Source organism: Agelaius tricolor, unplaced genomic scaffold (assembly GCF_023055355.1).
Source record: "Agelaius tricolor isolate 1412-34295 unplaced genomic scaffold, bAgeTri1.0.p SCAF_1, whole genome shotgun sequence".
In the NCBI taxonomy this organism is placed as follows: domain Eukaryota; kingdom Metazoa; phylum Chordata; class Aves; order Passeriformes; family Icteridae; genus Agelaius; species Agelaius tricolor.
The window spans coordinates 80100445-80120093 of NW_027269261.1; the positions used below are offsets into that span (position 1 = coordinate 80100445).

A 19649-nucleotide genomic window follows, 5' to 3' on the forward strand; every position below is an offset into this window, starting at 1 on the left:
GCCAAAGTCAAAAAGATGTGGAAGTGGTTGACTGTGAATAGGCTGGTCTTCTGCAACCATCAACCTGCTTAAAATGTGTCTTCAAGGAAACTGGCCAATGCATTTCAGATATGGGTAGCCATGGTCCATCAGGACATCTGGCATGAAGCAAAAAGACAAAACATGCATCTTTAAACCTTTGGCTTTAGGCTGGGAATGATGTCCTCAAAGGAAACAAAACAACATGCTGCTTTATTGTGTATAATTTTAAACCAGCAGGAGTTGAAAGAGGTTTTGATAAAGACATTTGGATAAAATTCTGTATAACAGAGCTATTGTGCAGAACTACCTACTGAGTTAAACACTAAGCTGAATTTAGATAGAGAAAAGTGTCCCCATACTTATTTCTAAACCCATGTTGGAACAGGTGTGAATTCCTGGTATTGCATATGGCTTAATTCAGGGGAATAACAGTGAATGAATTACTGGAAATATTACCATTCATTTTTTTCTAACACCTCCAGTTTAAAGCCTAGCGAACGCTTCACAGCTTGACCTTTGGGATGAATGCAAAAGCAGTACTACAGCATGAAAACAAAATATTTTCCTGCTTTTTTTAAAGTCAATAGGACCTGTATTATTTGAAGAATGGTAGCCTCAGGGAATCTGTTTCACTGCAAAGCCATTTAGGCAGCTGTCATTAGTTTAAAAGCTCATTTTTGTTTAATGACTGCTGTTTCACATACTCCCAATGCCATGTATCGTAACTGTCATAACCTAAACCCCAGATTTATGAAAGCATACAGCAGCAGCATTATACTCAGGGGTCTGCTGATATTCCCATTATTAAACCACTTCTTACAAGTTTTGAGTTGTGTTTAGGCATAACAAACCCTGTGTTCTGCGTGGGAGCTGTCATGGAGGTGGATGCTGCTCAGTTCCCCCAGGATGCCTGGCTGTCCAGGCAAAGACATCATCATCCCCAGCTGGGGCATCTTGCAGAGCTTGGGAGACGGATGCTTGAGATGCAATGAGAAATAAAATAAAACTTATGCATTTGTTTAGACATTCTTTATCATCATGGGAAGGATTCAGAAGGGGATGAAAGCATGACAAGGCCCACTCTCCTACTAAGTCCCACTTCATCCAGAGTGCAGAGAAAACGTGCCTGGAGGGGAACACTACCACAAAGTTGCTAAACATCTGGAAGCAGTTGAAGAACCAGATAACCTGCAAAACCAAACCCTTTTTTCTAGAGTCCCAGGCTATGATCTTTAAAACACACTGATTCAGGAGGACACTCAGAAGTCACTTCCCAGGTACCACACAAAATGCATAATTTACTACCTGTCGGCTGTGAAATTCCTTTCGTGCTTGCTATCTTCTATCAGTCCTCCACGCAGGTGCCACTTTGCAGGTAAATTCACCTCCCACTATTTTTATAGTGGAGAACAGGGACCATTTAATCCTCTTACCTCACTCTGTGACTGAAGAGCTGAGTCTATGAACTCTACTTGGTCAAACTTAATACAAATAACCAACCAAAATGAAAGAAAAAGGCTCTTTTCTTCAGATTCAAAACAGTTACAAAACATGTGAAAACTCGGGGAAGGTATTCCTGGCATATTCTGAAACCAGTGAGCACAGATTTTATACTCTCAATTTTATATTTTCAGGCACTTGTATTAACATACCTATCTATTGTGCTCCTTGTTGCAGTGTTAAAATATTTCATTATCATTCAGAGAGAAGGTATTTTCACCTAGGAAAAAAAAGGATTTAAAAACAAGTTGCCTTAGTGATTCCAATATAAATTATCAGATAATTAGATATATATATTAGATATATATATAGATATATATATATTAGATATATATATCTAATATAGATAATTATATATATATATAATTATCTATATTAGATATATAGATAATTAACTATTCTGACAAATAGGCAGTAATGTTAAATAACAACTAATGAGACATGATCTACACCCATAAGGATATGTCTTAATACTGATGTGCCACAAAACAATTTCTGGATGGTAAATACCTAAAATGAAATTTCCTCCCCAAATTACAAAAAGTAACATTTTTCCTAAATTATTTTGCCTGGGGCATTTCATTGAATAAAATGACAAATTATATCCCCTTTGAAATTCAATGAAGGCCAAACACGATTTTTTGGGTGGAATAAAAAGTTCTGTAGTTTAATTCACTTCATTTTTACCATAACAGATTTACTACACTCAATTTACTGATGAATTCAATATTGAGATAATGAATTCTTGGGCTTTAGGGTATAAGATAGTCAGCCAGCAAGTATCTAGCAAAGAAAATCTCTCCCACCACTCCTGCTCGAAATCAGGAACACTGCTATACCTGGGACCTACAGCCCAGTCTTCTTCCAGCTCTCCAATCCTGTCTGCACTTGAATAGAACAAAGTAGTTTAGTTGGAAGAAGACCTAGAGTGATCATCTAGTCCAACTGCATGTTGGATCCCAATATTTCTTTCCAGACAACAACACAATCTAGACAAGGGACTGATGGCCATGTCTGCTTTTCCTGGGAATTCATGTCGGCTCTCTGGAAAGGAACAACGATTTTTACTGCTAAGAGACCAGATTTTATGGTAGCCCAAGGGTGATATTTATAAATACCAAAAGCATAGGGAGAAGGAAACAAAACAGCCTGGCTTAGCTGAGACTCTCTTTGTTCACACAAAAAGTTTGCACCCCAGCAGCCTCACAGATGCTCTGCTGGAACTTCACCAGAACACCATGCAGGAGGAGGGCAATGTCTGCACATGACAGCAGATGTACATGCAACACTTGGTGCTGTTGAGGGAACTCCCCTTCCCAAAAAAGTCCCAAACAAAGCCTGCCAAACAAAACCATTAACAAAGCAATGTGCATCCTATGTCAAAATTATCCATATATTTTGTAATGGCAAAATTGGCACTTTATGTTCCTCTACCCTAAATTGGCATAACAGAGAGCAGAATTCACCAGCTGATTTCCATACCTGCTGCAACAGCTCATGGTCAGCAGGGAACAGGACTCTGCAAGAACCTGGCTGGGGACCTGCACTGGCAAACCCACAGCATCTTCTCCCCCATTCACTGGACACTCTGCTGCCCACACTGAACTGTGGAGCATCCAACCATTACCACAGATTTTTTTTCTACTTAAGGCAGTAGTCAAGCATCTATTGAATGTTATTCTTCACTCCTGGTAATTAAGGAGAAGGTTGTAACCCCCCTCCCAAATGCCCCCTTCATTTCAAATGAAGGCTTGCTGGGGATGGAAACGCTTCTTCTGTCTCTCTGTCATACACAACTGCAGACCACACTCAACACAGCCATGGCTGCCTCCTGCTGCCTTTGGGTGCCATGAGCCACTTACAGCAATTAAGCTGCTCACCAGCCAGGCTGTCCCAGGATACAGAGCCCAGGAGGATGCCCACGTTCAGCCTCTCTCTCCATCACCCCTCCTTCCAAATGCTGATGAAAGCCAGAAAGGCTCCCAGAAACTCCCCCTCAGGAGACAGCGCTGCATTCCCAGCCCTGGAGCAACACCTATCCCAGTGAATTCTGGAGGTGGGAAGTCTAGGAGTGGCAATCTCCATTCTACTGAGTTCCCCAGAAAGGGAACTGCATCCAAGCAGCTTTCAGGAAATATTCCCTGGGCTACTGTAACTCTGCTATGCAATTCCTAGATCACCAAAGCAACGTAGTGAAGCAGTTTTTGCACCCATCATCTTTGCAAACCATGTTGACTTTTAGTGGTACCTCCACTCAGCAAAGGAACTTATTTTGATCACCTTCATATTTGTCCCAGTTGAGGAAAATCAGGCCTCATCTCATTGCATTCCCTTTCCAAGAAAGGCCATGGGTTTTTTCCTTCCCCTCTGGAAACACAGTGGTTGGCAGTCTATCCAACCTGCAGGCATGCAGCTGGACAGACATGCTGTCTGGAGATATTTCTGACTGCATCCCTTAGCCAAGCTCAACCCTAGGATGCACATTTATCTTTGCATTACCAGGGTACCAAGCTGCTGCAGGGTAATGAGAAGGAGCTGAGCAAGGTAAGCATCCACTCTAAATCACCATTTTTTTAAATTAAGACTGGTGGGGCCTGATATAAAAGCCAGCAAGGTGGATGGACAGAACTGCTGGTCATGGCAGGTCTCACTTACTTGAATTAAAAGGGTTCTCAAGGCTTCAGGTGGGTGAAAACCACTGCACTCCCTTGGTGACTGCCCAGGAAACTCCACTGAGCACTCCCAAACCTTGCTCCCTCTTTCAACAAAGTCCCCCACTTACACCAAAGCTTCTCCCAGCAAGTCCCTGACAGCAAAAGCCAAGGCACCACCTTATTTTATTCTGAGCCTGGCTAGCACGGTAGAGGTCATAGGAACATAAAAAATGTAGTAACTCACTGTAGAGGAAAGAGGGGAAAAAAAAGTGTTGAGTTCATGACTAATCTTTGCAGCTCTTGCCATAGACAGGATTTGTACAGACATGTTGATTTTTTATAAAAATAGTAAATCGTATTACACCCATGCTGCAAGACCAAAGATTCACAACGATACCTTAATACAGCTTAAATAAAAATAGTACTACCTGAGTCAATCTGAGCATGATAATGCTTGGTAATCCCACACTCTTAGGGGATGAACAGTTGTATAGCAGTGAATCAACACGAGATACTTGCATTAGGAGCCACTCCTTTTTCATGCTACATAGCAACATCTCTACAAAATGGAGAAGGCAGGTGGAGTTTGGGGGAGCACAGTGGGGAAAACAGGGCAATTACAGAGCCTCACTATCTTCCAACTTGGAAATCTTGGCTAAGGGTTTACTTTTTTAGAAAGAAATCCTGCTTTAGTTTTTTCCCATCACAGTAAAAATTAGGGAAAAAGTTTGAATTTTAAAAGTTTTTCAAAAGTGAGCAATCTCAAAGCCTGTGGGCACTCAGGAGATTCATTCATAAAAACAAACACAGCTGAACAGCAGTGTTGCACAGTCATTCTGAGGTTTTTTTCTTAACATCCTTGAATGAGCAAACAGTGAATATGGAAAGTAAAAGTGCAGTACAACACAGAAGGTCTAAACAGAGAAGACATCAGTAAAACCTCTTTATAATAAGAATGTAAAAGCTGAAGACTCAAATAGCAATTTTTAAAGGTGGCTAAGGAAAAAATTGGAAGCTTTGATTGAAGACACATTAAACCATAATGAATTATTTTCAATTACTTTGTTACATAAGCTACTCACAAAAGGTGCTTCATTTGCTATTCTGCACCCATTTGTTCTTTTTTAAGACACATTTTCCAGTTAATTGCACTTCCATCTCCCCTCCCTGTACCCACAATATAGATTTATGTATGGCAGACATGTAGCACTCACAGCTCCCTCCAGACAGGAGGGAAAGGTAACAGGAAAAGTTAACAGAACTGAAAGGTCTTCCTTTCCCCAAGAGAACTTGAGTTTGAGTTCTGAAACAAGGCAGATTTTCAAGGCTGTAGTGCAGATGATGCCCAGGGGAAGGAGAATACAGCCTTAAATTCCCACTTATCTTGCCTGCTCCCTTCTTCTCTGCCCTGGTGCTCAGCCTGGCACTGCTGCTGGGATTTTTTCTTCCTGCAGAGCCTGAATGTTCCCAGGAAGGGTGATCCCATGGGACCCTGGATATGGGGATACAGGTAGGCTGTAGAGAAGGCAGAGAAATGCTGACAAGGGCAGTAGAGGCAGAGCCAAGCTGAAAGGCACCAGGACTCAAGGATGAGGAGATCCTGGTGAGGGGGGACATCCTAATGATGACCAGAGCCAGGTCATGGGCACATGCCCATGGCCTTGCTCTGTGCACAGAACATACAACATATTTCCAACAAATTTCCCAACACCAATGGCAAGAACATTCCCTGATTTCCATGTCTTGCCACAGGTGATCCTGAGATATGTTCAGAAGCTCAGCCCTCCAATACTTCTTGCAACCTCCCACTCAAGGGGACCCCCCCTTCCCACAAACACAAAGGCTGCAGAGGTCTTAACTCAGCTTTCAGTTTAAAAATAGAATGTTTCTCAAAGCCAGTTTGGTAGAACAGATCTGTCAATCTGGCTGCAAAAACTTTCACTTTCATGCATCAAACACAGCAGCTTTGGACCAGAGAAGCGGGGAGCCCTGTTGCAGGCTCAGAGCCCCAAGTCCATGCTAGCAGCAGGCAGTTTCTGAAATGATGCTCACACCACCTCACATCCCATCCTCTGCCTTCCCTGGCCATGGGCCACAGCCACTTATGTGCTCCTCCAGAGCAGCACAGGGGTTACAGCAATGCCAGCACCACAGCCCTCTGCACTGCACCCAGACAGAGACAGCACTCCTGACCACATCCCAGCTCTGACCTCCCAGCACAGGCACCCAGCAGCACCCTGGAACAGGCCAAGGCACAGGGCCCCTGACCCAGCTGTGCATTCAGGTGTCCTGGGCAGGGTGGCCTTGATGGGTGCATGTCCCATCATGTGTCTGGCTCCCTGGTCTTCCCTGCCCAGAGCTGCTTATGTGCTTACAGGCAGAAACACAGGTAAGCAGCTTGCTGCATCAGACCTGTGGTATCCCAGCAGGACAGCATCCAAATGTCAATTCCCCCTCCATGGCCAGCACCCTCACTTCCAGATGTGTGTAGCTGGGGTAAAATTCAAGCTACCTTCAGGCAGGCTCATACACATTTTAGTTTCATACTTTGTTCTGAAGCCATCCATGTGCCACTGGCCACACATTACATTTTGGAAAATGCCCATCCGGGTCAGCACTGGTCTGCCTTCAAGCCTGCCTCTTGCTTCATGTTAAACATGAACTGATACAGCCTGACCAGTGTAAGGCTCCATACAGGAGCTGTTATGCTCTGGAGATGTACCTCTGCTGGTATGGATCATATGAATTCCCAAACTGAAATCATGGACACACCTGAACTTGAAAACACAAGGAATACAGAGCATTGAAGCATCAAAAAATTTGATGTGCAACCACCCAACAACTCTAAGCTCTGTTAGCAAAAGTGCATCAGGAGCCCAAGCTCCCAGGAAAGACCACAGGAGCTTTTCAAAGCACTACCCAAAGAGACTACCCAGGAGTCAGACATATTAAACAAACAGTCTGGAGTATCAACCAGTGATTTTTTTACTCATACCCTGTTCAGGTGTTACCTGAAACAAGAAAGCAAGAAAATCCAATTTTAAGTACAATTTAAAGAGACAGTTTAAAATTACCTGGATTTCGCACACATGGTATTACTGTCATCCATCTCATACTCCTCTCTGTCCTCAAAAGAAGAGTTTTGTTTCATTTTTCAACCTCTCAAAGAAGATCCACTGAATATTCAGGTCCCAATACAGAAATTAGCAATACAAACCATGCAGGTTTACAATACAGATCCTATCCTAGCTGCAGGGCTCACAAGAGCATTCTGGTGAAAGGCACGTGGGATTCGTGATTTGGGTTTGTAAAACTCAAGTTTTAGAACGTAAGGCTCAATATAGAAAATAAGGATAAGACAGCTTACTGAGGAAGGAATGCTGAAAGAGGGAGTTGATAAGATATACATTTAAGGGGTGTTAAGTAAGCCCCTTATAAATACCAAGTAACCATTTTCTAGCACAATGAACATATATTTAGGTTGACAGACACACCAAACTCCATCATCCTCCTCTGCCCTGAAAAATGACCAGTGCAGATGGCTACATTTCACCGATATGGACACTTCAAATCAGCCTGGGACCATGTGTATCAAAAGGCATCTGATCTATGGGAAGTGCACAGATTTGGAAGACAGAGGAGTCCATTAGAGGTTTGGGGCACTTGGCCACGGTTCATTAGTCAGTCTGAACACACAAGAGCTCTAATGGCCTGTATCCTGTGCACTAGGGAAATGCAACGAAAGAATGAACTTCCTGAGGAATTAATGGGTAATTATATAATTTGGTTCATCTCATGGGAAAGAAATCTAGAATTGAAAAAGGAAATAGAGTATGTATTTCTCTAGAAACAACAAAAACAAACAGCAAAGGGTGTTACAGAGCAGAGTCTCAGCTGGCACCATTCATTGGAGAGACCAGCTCCAGCAGAGGAAAAGAAATTGCACTGATTGACACCAGCATTTTGCACCTGCAATGGCACCAATTGGCAGTTCTTAGCAATCTCATCCTCCTGCAGCTCTTGACTGATTTAATGTTTCACTTACTCACAAATAAGAACCTAACGAAGTGCATAAAAATGAAATACATGGAAGCCTTGGGTGCAGGCAGAACAAAATCAGTCACATGTGGCAGAGATTAGCATGGGTTATGCAGCTCATATAATTCACTGGAAGTTGCATTCCTTTGGATTAACACCTTGGACAAAACAGAAGGGAAAAAAATCCTAAGGTTGCTTTCTGACACAGAAAACACCGCCCCAGTGGGATGTGTAGGCTTTTAGTAAAAAATGCAGCATAATTTTACAGATTATCCCTTAAGTCAAGTACTTTTTTTTTAATGTAACAGTTCACTTATGCAATCTCAGGAAATTATTTTTAGTGCAAAGGTTATTATTAAGTGCAAATCTTAACATTTTGACAACAAACCCCTGCTTAAAGATTAGCCCTGCCAGCTTTAAAATTAAAGCACACCATTAACTCAGCAAATGCAAACTTCTGCCCTCAATGCAGAACAAAAAGCCTGCATTTTCTATTTCTCATTTAGTTTTACTATTACTAAATTAGAGAGTACCTCAAAAGGAGCAGTGTCTGCAAAGTACTCACCACCTATTTTGGAATCTCTTCAGAGAAGGTCCACAGGGCTCGATTACCTGGAAGAGAAGGCACAAACCAAACATGCTTTACATTACAGCTTTTCTCTAAGTGACAATCTTCACACTCTTGGCCTCTCCCGTAAAAGCTACTGTTCCCAGTTCAAAAAAAAACCCAGAAATAGTCTAAACATGCAAAAACCCTGCTCCAGTTCTTACCCTACAATGGGAAACATCTTTGTTGTGTATTTGCATTTTATTATTTGTCCTGAAATAAGAAATATTTCCATGTTGAAAAATGTACAAATTTGCCTTGAATTCAGACAGCAAATTCTTCAATGTTCAATAAAAAAATCATCCTTTTTATTTTAAATATTTTTTTGTAAAAAGTCATCTTTCAAAATAAGTAAGTGTCAAGTTCAGATTCAGAAGGCTTTCTTAGCTCATACCACAGAATATTACTACACCAAGATGTAAAAACTGGAACAAAATAAAGGAAGAATATGAAAGAGCCAGTTCCAAGTTTACTGCAGCCACTAAGCATTGCTCTGAAAGGTTAGAAATCACTTTTCTTTCACTGAGCATGTTTCTCAAGGAAAAAAAATAAAGTAATTTGCATCCCATCAGCATCTGTCAGCTCTGAACGCTGAGGGTTCATCAGCCTTCAAGGAGTCACAGATAAGAGCACAGGAGCAAGGTTCACCTTCTCCCGTGATTCCTAATCTCTCAAAATCTGTGGATTAGAAAATCGAAAGCAAGTGACTTGCTCTGACTCCCTCTCTCACAGAGCTGACCATGATTCTCCTCCACCAGCAAGGCCAAGCTCAGCTGGGCAGAAATCATCTTCTCCAACCCAATAGACCAACTTCTTTCCTGCCAGATCCCTGTCTGACCCAGTCACCCTGTAACTTCTGCAAACAAAATCCCACTGTGTTTAGCCCCCAGGTGCCTCCAGCCCAAACCTAGCACACGCATGTGGTCTGCCCAATGTCAAACCCCAGCCACAGACATCCCAGACAAAGCCTCCCAACAGCCTCCTTTTGACACTTCACCATCCCTACCAGCAGGAGTTCCTGCTTTTCATGATACCACTCACACTCATTTCCACTGGCCCTAACCCCTACAGACACAGGGTTTCACATTTCTCCCCTTACAGCAAGCTGCTGCTGTTTGCTGACACTGTAAACTCCTCATGCCAATCCTACACCTCCTCTCCAGACCAAACACCCTTATTCCTTCCCATCATTCCTCTTGAGTCCTGTTATTCAGATTCTTGCTGGCCTTTTCCATTTTTTTACATCTTCCCTCAGATGCAGTGCCCCGAGCAGGCTTTAGTACTCCAGCAATGCCAAAGCACCAGGAGATCCCAACACTGGACACAAAGTCCATCCCCCTGTTTATGGAAGCATGTGTCTGCTGCTGTTGGGGCAGGGTGATGCTGCAAAAGCAATGTATGACCCACCATCACCCCAGCACACTTTTCAGTGGAGGCCCTCCAAGCACCCCTGAGTGTTCTGTACAGCCAACCCCTTCACCAGAGATAAATGCAAGCCCACACTAAAGGCCTTCTGGTGGGAATGATGGACCCTCCAAGGTCATCTTCTGGTTCTGTCCAAAGCTACTTGAAAATCAAATAACTTTCTCTCCCCAAGTACTTGTGATATCCCCTAGTTTGGTGCTACTTGTTGAGCATTTTATCAAATGCATCAGTAACAATGACCCATGCCATAGGGTCCACTTTTGGAAATTCTCACACAACACTACTTCTGAGCTTGATCACACACAGAAGCTAGGTCTGGATCATGATCAACTCACCTACCTTGCACTATCCATAAGTTTCAACCAAATTTCTTTTCCTTTGTTGTTTTTTTTTTCTATGAATATCAAAACATCACCAAAAACTTAACTAGGATTGGAGTAAATCATATCATCTGCTCTTTTTCTATCTACAGGACATGTTAGCCTGCTCCAGAGAGTAATTAGTATGTCTGACATTATTTGTTCCAAACTAACCCATGCTGACTGTTACTCATAAGCACCCAGAAGATGACTAGGTGGGAAATAATTTATTAACTTCCAGAAAAAGTTACTCTGACTGTAATAAAAGTCAGAGTGACTGCACTGCAATTCCATCTCCTCCTTGCCTCATCAGGGCAAGTTTTAATTACACCAATCTTCTGCTCCCAGGAAGTAACTTCCAATATATTTTCTGTTACCATGAAATTTTCTGTTACTCTTGAGATCCCTGGGCAGGCACTCATAGATGTTGCAACCTGGCAGCAACAAAAACATTTAAGCAAATCATTTTAGATTCAACATCTTTTTATGATAAAAACTTAGTATCCTTATCTTACAGAGAGATGGATGTTATTTCTCCAAGCTGCAAAACAAACAAACTCCAATGGAAAAACAACATAGGGACTGAACTTGGTCAATGGCAAAATAGGAAACACAACCCACTAACTTCTACTTTCTCTTCTGTGTTGCTGCTACAAAATTGTTGTACTTTCCCCATCCAACAAGCCAAATAGTGCAATATTATTTGGCCATATTTATATGCTCAAAGTAAATGGAATTTCACAGTCCAGATGCTGAATTTTGGCATCCCAGAAGACTTTCAGGGATGTCTGAAATCATATAAAAGCTTTGTTCCAACCTGAAGGAGTAGAGGGTAACTGGATAGGACACATTAATTTCTATGTTTACAGTCCATGCAGTATTCAAATTCACTGACAATTAAAAGTATGCTATAAATGAATTAGCAAAAGAAACTCATGGCAGAAATTCAATTACAAAGCAGAATTAAAGGAAGAGATGTCAGAAACTTTTGGAGGCTGGGCAGGAAGAGGTGAGTGCATCAGTCTGCTATTTTCAGAGCTGCTAGCAAAAAGCTTAAGAAGACTGTTCCAAACAATCATATGTAAAGATCCTCCTTACAAAGAGAGCTTAACTGAGAGACCTGAGAAACCAAGGTGACAAATTATTTTTTCAGAACATATTTTGATGTGACAGGGGTAAAACTCACTCTGAGAGGTCAAATACCACCCAGCCTTGCCTGTCCCACAGGTATTGCAGCTCTGCCATGTCCTGCAAAATCCTTGGACAGGCCTTGGCTTGTACCAGAGGCACTGCAGACACCTTTTCTTTTGTCTTGTTTTCCAAAGTGATTTTAACCCCATTCCTTTACTTTGAGTCATAGGCATTACATTTTCAGCAGATTCTTTCTACTCGATGGAGAAGCCTCAAGTGCTGTGGCCACTTTTCTTCCTGTACTGGTCACTGTTTCACCCTGCCCTGTTCTAGCATCCATTTGCTCCCCTTTGGTTGATACTATCCTTCATCAGTCACGATGCCAATTACCAATAAAGCCCTCCCACACCTCTGAGGTTCAGCTTTCATAACTGCATTAAGACAAATCAATACTGTTATTAACATTGCCACGTTTGTGGATGGCGTGCTCTGCCTGCAAACGCCGCACGCAGCAGCCGAGATACTCCCAGGACTACACTAAGACTCTGCACTCCCTTATTTGCAATTTCTTTTCCAAGTAGACTCTGCTATTTTATAAATATGGGGTGGGGTTTTTTAAACCTTTTTCTTGCAAGTACAAAGTGATGAAGGCTTGTAGGACACACAGTTTTGCCGTTCCCTTCACGTGTGGGCAGCAATACTCCATGGACAGTCAAGAACTAATTGTCCTGTGGCTTTGCAGTTGGGCTCAATGATGATTGTAGGATCTCTACAACTGAGTTGTTCTATTCTACTCTAACTTTCCTCCAGTCCCCCCCAGCCAGCTCACTCATCACCCAGCATTGCACCTCAGCTTTGGTTGTTCACTTCTGCACGTGCTTGTGGATGCATCCAGACAGCACATGCAGCCATGCCAGCACTTGTGCTGCTGACCACCTGCTCTGCAGTGTGTCCACTGACCTCTTCCTCTAATGCACAGTCTCTTGCCACTCATGTCTCACCCCCTTCTCCTCCCCATCTCTCACACCAAGCCCATAAGCCACCATGCTTGGAAACCACCTCAACATATGACTCAACCCACAATGCCAGGAAACAAACTCCCTGGCAGAAACAGAGGCCCCAAGGCCCCTACATTCCAGCAGAGCTGTTGGTCAGTTCACTCTGGCCACCAAAGGATAGTCACTGCCCAAGAGCACTGCAAACCTGACTCAAGAGAGCCCAGACACCATCACAGCCCAGTGCAGGCTCCTGGGCAGGTTTTGCAGCCCTTCCTGACCTCCAGGGTGCTACAGTTAGGGAAATAGACAGTGGCTAATGTAAAAGCTAATTCAAGTGCTGTTCTCAATACCCTGCTGTGGCTGCAGTGCAGAAACACCTTGGACTGTGCATCACCTGAGAGGCTGGTACTGCTGAGAGAGATTGATGCTGTGCTCACAGCTGCCCTCCTTTTTTCTGCCTCAGATTCCTCTAGTGGCACCTCTCCCATTACCATTTCACCTCTGCAATGTGCTTGCAACACCCTCAGCAACTACAATATTAATAAGAATGCCAGAGCATGGAGGAAACACCAGGCACTGATAGTATCAGGAAATAGCAACAGCGAAGTGTTCAAAACATTATTTGGAGGCCATGTATTGCTTATTTGGAACATCTTCTACACCTATTGACTGAACAGCTTCAACAGGCTCCCAGGCTGCTTTGATTTCACATGCTGTAAAGCAGCCTGCATTTTTAGCACGTGTCCAATTCCTGCCAGCTCTCTGCCTCTAGGGTTTCCCTTCTGCAGTTTACTTAGACAACCTTCCAACATAAATTTGTGCAACCTGAAGCCTGTTGCTGTATCACTGGTACTTACATCTGTTCACAAAGCCACCCTGACACTGCTTGGTGAATTTAACCTGCAACAGTGAAGTGAAATGCAAAGCCAGGTCCACACCTCAGCAGGGAAAAAAACCCAAAGAATTGTGGAGGTAGAATCATAGAAAAGTTTGGCTTAGAATGCACCTTTAAAGGTGATACAGCACAACACCCCTGCAATGAGCAGGGACATCTTCAACTAGATCAGGTTGCTCAGAATGCCTTCCAATGTCATCATGAATGTTCTCAGGGATGGGGCATCAATCACCTCTCTGAGCAACCTGTGTCCATGATTCACCACTCCCACAGTAAAAGATTTGTTCCTTCCATCTAGGCTAAAGCAACCTTCCTTCTGTTTAAAACCATTACCCCTTATTGTACCATCAAAAAACCAAACAAAACCCAAAACAATTTAATTCCACAAAAAAACAAACCAAAAAAAACAAAACAAACAAACAGAAAACCCAAACCAAACAAACAAAAACCCAGATTAAAACAAAGGAGAGTGGGTCTGCTGGGTGTGGCAGGGATGGTGGATAATCTCTGTCTGCTTTCCTTCAGTTTCCCTTGGCAATCAGTCTATCAGGTAAGTCAACAAGTCCTTGAGAGCACAAGATATTCACCTGGGAGCTTAAAATAAACTCTCCAAGTGAGTAAGAGACCAACATCCTTCTCTGGAAGGCTGTAACTTACGCTCCTGCCCAAGCAGGAACACCATGCCTTAGCTGTGAGACATCAGAGGTGGGCTCACAGAAGTCACAGAAATCCTACCAAATGAACACATCTATTGCCTTAGATTTTTCCTGTGGGACTTTAGAAAATGCTCCATGCTGCCCTATATATGTTCATTGCATATCTGCTCTGCTGGAGCTCTCCTTATAGCACAGAAACACTTGGAGCAGATTCCAAAACAGTAGGACCAACATTAGTACCTTAGGTCTGCAGTGACTAACTGTTGTTCCACACCTCCAAAACCCCCATTCTGAGAATTCCCAAAGGTTTATTTATTGAACACAGCTGCAATGTGGTAGTTAAACCATTGACAGCCTGAAGCCTTCTGTACAAGAGTCTTATCTCTGACTGATGTCATCATAACAAGCAGTGATCCCTGCCAGGTTCAGGGAAACAGCAGGGAAATCAACGGAAGCCAGAAGAAGCTTGTGCAAAGGAGAAACCTGCATGCCAACCTGGCCTTTCATGAAACACATCATGGGCTACTCCACCACATGTTCATCTCGGTGGAGGCAGAAGAAATTCCCCCAACCCAAATTTCCAGGTTGCATTTCTGCATTATATGTCAGTTTTGGCTCCTGTCCCTCCTGACTTCCCTTACTGAATCACAGAGCTGCTTGGATATTGGGGATTTTTTTCCCAAGAAGACTATTGACAAATGCCACATACTGCCTGGTCTGACTTGCACACTAGCAATCAGCCTTCAGCTAAACACAGTACAGACAGCTAGGGACAGAGCAGTGCCAGTTATTTATCCTATTTCCTCTTAAACTTTTTTCCAATACAATTAACTAAATTGTGCAATTACACATTCATTGGCCAGGAAGTTTCTCTCTTCCCCTTTTTAGCCCCTTTTTGAGTTGCATTTCCCTGCTTCATAGGATGCTCTAAAGTAAACATTACATTCAAGTTACACAATAAAGATTTGGGAGTGATAGAATGAATGAGGAAGGTCACAGATAGGGAGGTATCTGCTAAAATAAGATTTGCTAATCAGCTACACAGGACCTAATGTCAAATGCCTTTTATTACAGCAGACTAATTTATATTAGCTAAGATACCAGATGGAGGGATATAAGAGATCAATAGTTGAAATAGTTCAAAAATTTTCCAAGGACTGAATGAAACCTGAATTAATTCAAACCCCAAATTATAGTGGTATAAGCTGTTATGCCAGAGCCAAGGTGCCTCACATAACCTTAATCCTCTCTGCATATTGAGGCTCTTTTATGCTACATAAAACCACACTCCAGCTACAGAATATGCAGCTGCATTTAAATTAAGTTTATCACAAACCAGTGCTCCTGGGCAAATCATTTATTAATTTAAAAAAATCTACACACTCTCATCTTTATAAGGGGAAAACCATCTTGGAAGGGAAGCAAAAACCAGATGCACCAGTGTCTTGTTAACCTCCAGAGAGCTGGAAAAGCAACATTAAGTGCAAAACTTCCAGCACACATCAATCGCAGTTTCAGAGGCTGTAAAATATCAACCTCAGGTGACAAAGATTTTTCTAAGCTGAGGGGTCTTCTCTGCTCTGCCAGGACAGGCTGTCCCTTCCTCACAGGCAGCCCTCCTGCAGCCCACAATTCACCTTGGCACAGCCTGTCCCAGCACAGCCAGGGCACGTGCAGATGGGTTCAGCCAGCAGCAGGGCTCTCTGGAACACATCTGGGCAAACTCCTCCTCAGGAGCCACAGGGACACCAGGGTAACCCTGCTGGAAGTCCCCTTGTCTTTTTGCTCGGTGGGAGCCATGACCTGTGAGAAGCCAGGCTCCTGGAGAAGTCTGACAGTGACCACCTTGAGGTCTTTGAGACCTGTCACCTTTGCTACTCCAGTCAGGGATTTTTCCCTCTCCTTTCACCCACTTCTGATTACCAGTTAAGAAATGGCTTTAAATGGAGGCTGATATCATGAGCAGGAGACTGGCATCTCCATGGCTTGATGTGGGCAGCGGGGTGAGATGGGGGAGGCGAGGAGACAAGCAGTGACAAACTGGCACCTGCGAGCCCCGCAGCACAGCAGCCACAGGCTGCAGCCAGAGCCACGGAACCTGGCACAGGGATGTCACTGTCACAGAGAGACATGGCAGTGGTGGCTGGCCTTGAGTGGCTCAGCCTGTGGCACTGCTCTGCCCCAGCACCTGCACACCTTCCTCAGGCCCCCTTGTATTTGAACACTGGGCAGGACACAGGGAGTGTGCTGGCATGGAGAGCTGCAGGCACAGCATTAAACCCCTCGTGGTACTCACATACCACAGTCTGTCTTTCCGTCTTTCCGTCTAAGGCTACTCCACCTCAAGGCACACTTCTCACAAGCCACTGAAGAGCCATTAATATTCAATAGTCAGTTTGGACTTTTGCATGCATATACCTTAAGGATACCAAAATTTCTACCACAATGTTTTTGCAATCCCTTCCTGGAACTGAGCAAGCATGCAGAAGTTTTTGTTAGAAGCATGTCTCCCCACCAAGCATAAAAAGCCATCAAACCATTAGGGATACATTGAAGACCCCAGCACCAGCAGTGGGCATCAAACATCTGAAAACAAAGCTCAGCACAGCTAATTCAAAATGTCCCAACACAAATGGGACTAACCAACACCTGTCTATGAAGCCCCTGGTGCTCAGAAGGTGATGGCTCAGCCAAATCTGAGCCATCAGATTTGAATATGTCCTGCAACAAATCAGACCTCTGAAAATGGCCAGCAAGTGCACCTTCATTTCCAAACTGTGCCTTCTGAATTACACCCATAAAAGCAAGCACTCAGTAAATTCAGCTGTTTCTGGTGCTATCAGTTCAGAACAGCATGTCTTACTTAAGGGACAGGACTTCAGGGAAGCTACAGCACACGCCATGAGAACAGCCTGCCAACAGCCCCCAGCAGGGGCCATGAAAGACACAGTCAAACACCAGGAAACCTGAGAGAAGAGAAACCACAGTTGGTGTGACTGAACAGACCAGATCTGGCAAACCCCATGTACACCAAGACATTTTGTCAGAAGAGAGACAGGGAGATCCCCCCCATGAGAGGTTCAGCAATTGCATCCATCCTCCATTCTGGACAGTCCAGTGGTACCTTGGCAGGTGTCAGCAATGGAATTTCCCCTGCAAAGATTCCTCTCTTCTTTGTGACTGGTAAAGAAGCATTGCTGGAGTCACAGATTATTCAGCCTGAAACTGCAAGCTGCTTTGGAGGGCTGCTCCATCTGAACAGGACAAGATGGATTCTTTGCTCCCTTACAAATCCCACCAGGTCAGGAGGCTTCCCATGGGAACAAACCTGGCTGGGAAATTCAGCCTGCAGGTTCAGGGAATCCTTAAGGAGATGGGAGATGAGGGCTAAAGAATGAATTAAAGCATGATCTTTTCCTGTCTCCTGAGACAAACAGAGCTCCTTGTAACAGAGCTTTAGGGCCAGATTTAGGAATGAATGCCACTTTAAGAAGCGTGACACCAGCAGAACAGAAAGTTGTGGCTGCAGTCTACAGAGCTGAATCTCATTTACTTTCAGACCATTACCACCGCTTCAATTACCCTCAGCTGGAATGAAATCTAATTTCCATTTTAAAAAAAATTATCTTTTGATGCACCTTCTGATAACCCTAGAAGAAACCCTGACTGTCCTGGCAGAGCTGCTGCTCCTGGGACGAGCCTGGCACGGAGGATCACAGCACCTCAGGCTCACACTGTGCTCCTTGTGGGGACAGGCAGGTGCAGTGACCAAACTCCTGACATCCAGAGAAGGGGCTTCAGCATCCCTGAGAGTGCAGCACCCAGCGAACCATCCCCAGCTGATGAGCAGGGAACCACCTGAAATTAAAAGGTCTCCCACAACTGATTTCAGCCAGTTTGCTTCACGTCATGCCTAAGCCAAGGGAAATCATTTGCCATGGGATTTGGGGAAATCAGGCTTCTTACATCAGGGGTGGTCTTGGTCTGTCATCCTCCACCTGGATGCAACCATCCAGGGTTCATTGCACAAAGCCACTAGAAAGGCTGGGCACAAGCACGTGCTCATTCCCATTTAAATGGTTCTGACTTTCAGAAACACGTGTGATTCCACTACTGTCAAACATCTGTGTTTTCAACCCACGTTTTATTTGGCATAAGTGCCTCCTTTAATAAACTCTTACCACACAGGAGCACCCATTTTCTGGAGAGCCTCCCAGAACCCCTCTGAAGAAAAGATGACATACATGAGCTCAAGAGCAATAAAACTCAGCCCAAGAAAAATTGTGGTGACTAACCATGGAGGGCTTTATACTGATGCCACTTTCTTCCCCCCTGCCCTTGTACAGTGACTCCAGCTCTCTCAGTACAAGAGCTTTAGAAGCGAGGATACCATGGAGGGGAGATCAGGGAGATGACACAAGAGACAGGGGTATTGACTGTTGAAAAAGAACCTTGAATTGGATGGAAGCTAGAAGGAAAAGCAGAAAGCCCAGCTTGTTCCAGGACAGTGCTTTGATCACCCTGCAGATGATGAAAGGCAGCTGCCTGTGACAGGCACTGGCCAGGCAGCTCCTGCCAGGCCCCTGCTCCCAAGCCGTGGCTTCAAACTGCTGCCTTTCCTTCAGCTCTGGCCAGGGAGATACAGGGTTTTCAAGCATCTTCTAACATACTGAACAGGTGTTGCTTCTAGGCCTTCCCTAAGGACTGCAAAGTTTGGCTGCTTTTATTTTTTGAACACACATTTCATAACCAAAGTTGGTGCTAATGGTTATGCATCCACAACATCTTCCCATGGAACTCCCACTCTCCTCTCACACACTGGCAGCTTCCAGCCAGCAACCTCCAACTGCCCTACAAAGAAATTCTCCCCAGATAAGTTTGAAGAAAGAGAAAGTGATTGTGCTTGGAGAAACTAAATTTGCCTGCTAAAAAAAAAAAATTAAGAGCTTTATTTAAGAGAAAAAGGAAAGGATGCCCTGCCTACGCTAACTGGCTTTGACAGTGGCTATCTGCATTGTGACCAAACCAGTGAGCTCTCTCCCCTCACACAGTGGGCGAGCTGCCAAGAACAGAGCATCCTGCACATAATGCCCTTTTGAAAGAAAAAAAGAAACCCGAAAAAAATTCCTGCTACCTCCGAGCAAGGAGAAGCTCCTTTCTGCAGAGCCAGGCCAGGCTGTGCGGAGCAGAGGTGAATGAGGAGCGGCGCGGAAGGCTGGCGAGGACGGCTTGCAGCACGCCCACGCCTGGCTCGCAGCCCCCTGAAGGCATTTCTTTTCCTCCCTCCTCCCACCGCCGCCCCCGACTATTCTAAAATGACTTTGCATGAGCCACATGCCAACTTCTAGGCACAAGGCACCATGTA

The 19649-nt window shown here is 44.1% G+C and overlaps 1 protein-coding gene across 6 annotated transcripts in view; it reads right to left on the reverse strand.

Moving 5' to 3' along the window:
- HPCAL1 (hippocalcin like 1) overlaps positions 1–19649 on the reverse strand; it is an 81462-nt gene that overhangs the window by 40425 nt on the left and 21388 nt on the right. For 4 of the 6 annotated variants that reach the window (XM_071440904.1, XM_071440921.1, XM_071440895.1 and 1 more), the window contains exon 2: positions 8779–8825. The exons of 1 other annotated variant lie outside the window; for it this stretch is intronic. The gene's annotated coding sequence lies outside the window, so the exon portion shown is untranslated. Of the gene's footprint in view, positions 1–1673; positions 1742–8778; positions 8826–19649 lie in introns of all 6 variants that reach the window. One more of the 6 variants, XM_071440929.1, reaches the window with a different exon arrangement.